Source organism: Lolium rigidum, chromosome 3, assembly GCF_022539505.1.
Source record: "Lolium rigidum isolate FL_2022 chromosome 3, APGP_CSIRO_Lrig_0.1, whole genome shotgun sequence".
NCBI lineage: Eukaryota > Viridiplantae > Streptophyta > Magnoliopsida > Poales > Poaceae > Lolium > Lolium rigidum.
Window position 1 is genome coordinate 408405392 of NC_061510.1, and position 6857 is coordinate 408412248.

Below are 6857 nucleotides of genomic sequence, written 5' to 3' on the forward strand. Positions count from 1 at the left end.
CCAAACTAAGTTTTGTGGTGACCCTCCTGGGAGTGCTAGTTGATGAGCTCTCGAGCCAAAATTGTGTTGGCACTGCAGATTATAGCCGGAACGTACATTATACCTTCCATGTTGAGTGAAGCTCCATGAAATAAAATAATAAAAACCTTGATCATTTATGGGAATTTGGAGAATCCTACCCACATCAATCGAGAAGAAAATTTCATTGAGAAGCTGCACGTCCCAACTTCAACTTCCAGTTATTGGGTTAATAAGCTCACACACCTTAGTGTAAACGGTTCCGCCCCTTGGTGTGATAACCATCATGTCTTAGTTTGAGGGAATCCACCGATTAGTCCAAATATTTATCGAGTCTTCATTACCAACCCTCCAGATCATACCTCCCTTGAAAGTAGGGAGCCTAGCAAGGATACTTTGCCAGTAAAATATAAGCGTGCCTTTGGACCCGCCTTTAAGATATCACCATGAGGATAGTATTTAACTTTTAACACTCATGCACATAGAGAATTTTGTTCATTGATGAGTCTCCAAATGTGCTTTGGCGTGGCAAGGTTAAACGAATGTAAGTCCCTGAATCCCATGCCACCTTTTTTCTTGGGATAACAAAGCTTCCAGTAGGCTAGCCAATACATTTTATTACTATTTTTTATCAACACCCCGCCAAATTGAAATATAGCATCCATCATCCGTTTACATACCCCTTTCAGAATTTGAAACACATACATAGCATAAACAGGATGGCCTGCGCCACAGCTTTAAGTAAAATTTCCTTGCCACCAATAGAGAGAAGCTTTTCCTTCCATCCATTAATACGTTGAATAATTCTTTCCACAAAATGGAGGAAATAGTCGCTCCTATCCGCACCAAAAGTTATCAGGAGACCGGGATATTTATTCGAAAGAGCCTCATTATCAATATGCAAGAGTTGGAAAATCTCAGACCTTACCAACACGTGAGTGTCGGGGAGAAGAATATGCTATACTTTGCAACACTCACCATCGTCCAGAATTTGCGAAATAGGTATCTAGAACTTGTTGAAAAAGTTACACTAGTCATGTCAGCTTTCATGAGAATAAGGAAATCATCAGCGAAAAGTAAGTGTGAAACTAATGGTGCATTTCTACACACCCTTACCCCATCGATGCCACCAACTTATTCGTACAAGCTAGATAAACCTTCCACACATAGCAGTAATAAGTAAGGTGATAACGGGTCACCATGTCAAAGACCTCGCAAGCAACAAACATATATGTTTCTTCATAATTAAATCTTACTTGATATCTCACAGACCTCACACATGCCATCATAAGAGAGATCCTACCTTCTGCAAAACCCATTTTTCTCATCATGTTCTCCAGAAAAATTCATTCAATACGATCATAAGCTTTATGCACGTCCAACTTTACTGCACAATACCCTGTTGTCCCAGCTCTCTTATTCTTTATAGAGCGTGCACATTCATAAACCACTAGTACACATTGTTCGTAACGAGGCAACCAGGGACAAATGCACTATGCATATGAGATATAATCTCAGGAAGAATGCCCTTGAGACGGAGAGTGAGCATCTTGGATATAATTTTATAAGTAACATGGCATAAGCTAATAGGTTGGACTTGTGTTACCAGTTCTGGATCATCTATATTCGGTATCAGGCTATCAGCACAACCGTAGTATCATTCCAGCACTCGGGTAGGGCTGGACATAAAGCTCGAAACTCGATGAGCTAAACGAGCGCTCATTTTCTTGACTCATTTGAGCTCGGCTCATTTTCTTAACAAACAGAACCAAACATCATTTTTTGCTTATTAATGCTAAACAGCTAAATAATCGAGCTAACGAGTTTCATGAGCTACTCGTTAAGCTCGCTAGCAACCAAAAGTTGGAAAGTATAGTGATATGTCTCAAGACATGTAGCCAATCTTAGATAATTTGACTCACTATAAAAAACAAGGAAGCCCGTAGTGTGAGTGCATTTCCTATGACAACTGCTCTTACTTGTATCTTAATTATCTCGGGTCCTTATCTTCTCGAACCACTAGCGGCACGCCCCTAGGTATATGACACTACGGGAAAACACGGCGTTGCCGTGCGACGAATCGCACGGCAAAGGAGCTTATTTGCACGGCAAAGCCTTCGCCGTGCGTAGACGCACGGCAAAGACTGCACGGCTAAGAAACCGACGGCAAAGGATTCTTTGCCGAGCGCTTCGCGAGTTTTGCACGGCAAAGCCTTTGCCGTGCGTTGCGTTCTTTGCCGTGCGCACTTCGCTTTGCCGTGCGGGAGAACTCTGCCGTGCGTCGACTTCTTTGCCGTGCGGCAAAACGTTGCCGTGCGCCCTATTCTTTGCCGTGTGACAGTTCTTTGCCGTGCGCTATTCTCTGCCGTGCCTTGGACCTTTGCCGTGCGCCTGCGCCCCTTCCCGCACGGCAAAGAATCCTTCAGCCACACCCAGTGAGCTCCCAGGAGCACAGGTGAGCGCCACGTGGGACCTTTGCCGTGCGTGTGCACACGGCAAAGAGACCAAAAGTCCTTTGCCGTGTGCACACGCACGGCAAAGGCCCCTGCATTTTTCATTTTTTTGCTGTTTTTCAATTATCCCTGCATTTCAAATATTGCATTTCACAAATATAGCATATATAACATATATATCAACATATGATCACCAAACACATCAACAACACCACAAATACATCAAGCACACATAGTTCATGCATACAATCCGTTACATGGAGTCCACATCGAGCATACATAGTTCATGCATAGCAATGTCCATTATTACAATTCATAACAAGTGCGAACAATGCATTACAACGACGACGAGTGCACGAAGACCATGCCATCAACCTTGTCCTCCTCCGCTTCCGCCGGCCTCATCGTCATTGCCTTGTGACATATAATCTATAAGCATGTTGATGGAATGAACATTTGCATTTGCATATTGAACACTTGAACAAGTAGTGGGTTGGGCACCAGAGGACTCACCGCGGTTCATGCTCCGGATGATGTTCAAGTTGTTCACGGTGACAGGTGTCCCCGGGGTCTGAGTGGGCGGTGGCGGCATCCACGGCGTGGTGTAAGGTGGAGGAGCAGCAATACTCCCCGGTGGACTAGATAGAACCGTCCGGCTCATCAACCAGCTCATCTGTGCCTGCTGCGCTTGCATCATCTGCTGCTGCTGTTGCATCTGCTGCATCATCTGTATCTGCTGCTGCTGGTACTCCAGAATCTGCTGCTCCATGTGCGCCCTTTGCTCCTGGGCCGCCTGCTCCTTCGCTGCCATCTCCTCCTACGTTGTGTTGCCGCGATGTCATTAACATTTCAATGGAAAGCATGTAAAGGAAATGTAGAGGCTCGAGGAAGAACATACCCGTAACCGCTCGACAGCTAGATCCGAAGCCCGTGGCCGGGGCTCTACCTCGGGCTGGCCGCTCTTACGACCACGACGGATCCGGCGGAGAGAGGGAACCTTCGCCGGGTCGACGCACCCGTCACCAAACCATAGGCGGCCATGCTTCAAGCCTTCTCCCGCAAGCACCGCGACCTCGGGGTCAAAGTCCTCGGCCTCCGGGTTGGCCTCCTCGCCGTACTTCTGCTTGAACTTGGAGACATACGACGTGCACCGGGTCTCGCATTGCGGGTTAAGCCACACGGCGGACCCCGTCTCGAGATCGGGCGTCTTCCTTTGCTTCATCTTCTTTAGCACGGCAAAGACGTTAGGCTTCGCTCCCGTCCCGAGTTCCCGCAAAAGAGAACATGTAATCAAGTGAAGTGGCACACCCTTGCGGAGTTAACAAATATATAACATGAATTCAAAGAATGAAGGAACCATTAATTTGCTCACCTCGTTCGCAGGTGAAGAGAGAGGGGGATGCTGCCTTGGATATGCGATCCACCTCGCATCTCTGCCCGCTTCTTCTTGCCCTCCTCGTGCTTCTTGAGGTACTGGGGGCATGTCCACCACATGACCATCGCAAGAAAGCACCTATCGTCCTTGCCGACGTACTGAGGAGGGTTCTACATGCACAAGATAAACCCATTATGGTAAAATAAACTACATGGCGCTAAAGCAAATCAATAACACATAAATGCAAATACTCGCATGTACCGCCACGGCTGCATGAGCGTGTCGCGAGCGTCCTCCTTAGTCATGTGGACGAAGCGGTCGGCGTGCCGATCGCGGACGCATTGAATACGTGCCTCGTAGTGCATGCCGGTCACCCTCTTCCTTGCAAGCTGGTGTAGGACATCATCGCACGCACGCTCCTTGCCCTCGGCCCTCTTGAAGTATTTCGCAACCATGCACATAGGTAAAACAAGGGGCATTAGTGCAATTATTGTGAACCAAGGAGAGTGTATGAATGGTAAGAAGTCAAAAGTCACGTACCCGAATTTGGCAACAACCAAATCCGCCGCGGTGCCGCGGCCCATAGGATCTTCCGCGAGGCTGTAGTGCGCCCACCTCCAAGCTACGTCGCGGCCACCGGTAGGGAAATTGACTATCCCGGGGAAATACCATCTAAGTAGGCCCCCAAGGATGTTCGAGTACCCACGTGGCGGTCTCTGCGACGGGTCTTCATACTTGAACGAGCTGCACCATGAAACGACAACATCAATATGTATGTGATAATAATTTTGATAATGACAAAATTGCGATAACGAAATGCCAAAAATTAACATGTACCTCCTTCCATAGGGCACTAGAACAACGTGCTCGTACTGCCAGGACTTCGGCGAGGGGAGCTGTGTTATCCCACGCCGATATGGCTTCCTATCACGTGGCCTCAGCCTCTCCACAGCTGGAACGTAATGGTAATCCGCCGGCTCTTCCCAATCTAGGCTTTGATCAGGATCGAACACTAAGTTCCCCAACCCCTCATCCTCCGAGAGGTCCTCCTCGTCCCCCTCCTCCTCCTGGTCCTCCCCACCCACCTCCTCCTCCCGGTCCTCCCCACCCCCTCCTCCTCCTGGTCCTCCCCACCCCCTCCTCCTCCTCGGTCCTCCCCACCCCCGTGGTGCTCCCGGTCCTCCTCCTCGTCATCATCATCGGCTGCGGGAGGGGGCTAGGACTAGGAGTGAGTACCCGCGTCGCATTCTTCCTACGCGGCCGCGTTGTGGTAGCGACAGGGAGGGGGCTAGGAGGGGGGGTACTAGGTCGGCCCCGCCTCGAAGTCCCTACACCTACCAAGTCCTTGAGCTTCTTTTTAAGACCGCCACCCCTTTTTTTTGGCGGCATGCTTCAATCACCTGCAAACACAAATGAAACTCTACTAGGTGGGCTCCTAGCAGCCGCCGGATCCGTAGATTGAGTACGTTCTCCCAGCTCTACCCCGATCCGAGACAGAATTTCGGCAGCACCTCCCCGCTGCTCTCCCGATACACGTCTCGGCAAAAAGCCGAGAGGGGTGTGCATCCGGAGAACAACGGGGAGGCGCTACCGAAATCCTGTCTCGGATCGGGGTAGAGCTGGGAGAACGTACCCAACTACGCATCCGCCGGCTGTCCCGATAAATGCCGTAAGAGTTACGGTTCATAATATGCGAGACCACTAATGCATATTTATCAGCGTAACCCTTACGGTCGGGAAGAGACGCCTAGGTATCGCGACAGACTTGGTGATCTAGACACAAAGAAAAACCTAGGTACATGTAAAGGTGGGAGGGAGATTTATACCCTAGACGCGTGAGAGAATCGCCGAAGAAGATCCGGGACGCCGCCCCCCCGTCAAACACCCCCACGACGCTGCCCCCCGTGTCCACCTCGAAGCATCACCTGCATAGTGAGAAAAATCTATTAGGGGCCCTTGTCTTTTCTAAAGAGGTCTATTTTATAAAACAATCCAAATCCTATATCTAAAATAATGTGTGCCCTAAATTCTATTTTTTTGCTCTAAATCCCACTATTATAAATAGACTATTTGAGATAAATTGTGCCCTAAATCCCATTTATAAAATAATTTCTATACTAAACTACCCTATTTTTCATGTAAATTTATTTTAACTACTAATTAGCATGCATCTTCTTTTATAGCTACCCTAAATACTATAGTAACACTCAAATTTACAAAAAAAAGAAGGTATCCACATACCTGCCGGGTGGTGGCCGGAGCTTTCGCGGCTGGTGGCGGCCAGCTCCCGCGGATGGTGGCGGGCGTCAGCGGAGGGGACGAGCAGCAGCAGCAATACGGGCGTCAGCGGAGGGGCGAGCAGGACCGGCGGCGGCGGTGGGGGCGAGTAGCACGGGCCACTCGCGGCGGAGGTCGGGGCGAGCAGCAGCGGGCGAGGCGAGCTCGGGGGCGGGCGAGCAGCAGCGTCGGCGGGGGAGGGAGGCGGCAGCGGGAGGAGGAGCAGAGCAGCGTCGGCGAGCTCGGGGCCGGGCGAGCAGCGTCGGCGGGGGAGGGAGGCGGCAGCGGGAGGAGGAGCAGGCGAGCAGCGTCGGCGGGGGAGGGAGCACGCAGGAGCAGCCAGGGGAGGGCTCCGGCAGCGGCGGCGGCGGCGTGGGGGCAGCAGGGAGGGCTCCGGCGGCGGCGGCGTGGGAGGAGGCGCGCGCGTGCACGGAGTCGATCTGGCGCGCGGTGTGTGGTGGAGAACGCTCGCGTGGCCGGATAGGGCTCAATTATTGAGCTCTTTGCCGTGCGAGCATCTTTGCCGTGCGTGCAAAGCTCTTTGCCGTGCGGCATGGCTTTGCCGTGCGTGCAAACCTCTTTGCCGTGCGGCATGGCTTTGCCGTGCGGCAAAGTCTCTTTGCCGTGCGTCTTGGCCCTTTGCCGTGCGCTAGTGCACGGCAGCGCCTGTTTTTTTATTTTACCATTTTAATTGTCATATATGAAAATTTAGTTTTATTTCAAATTAAATTAAA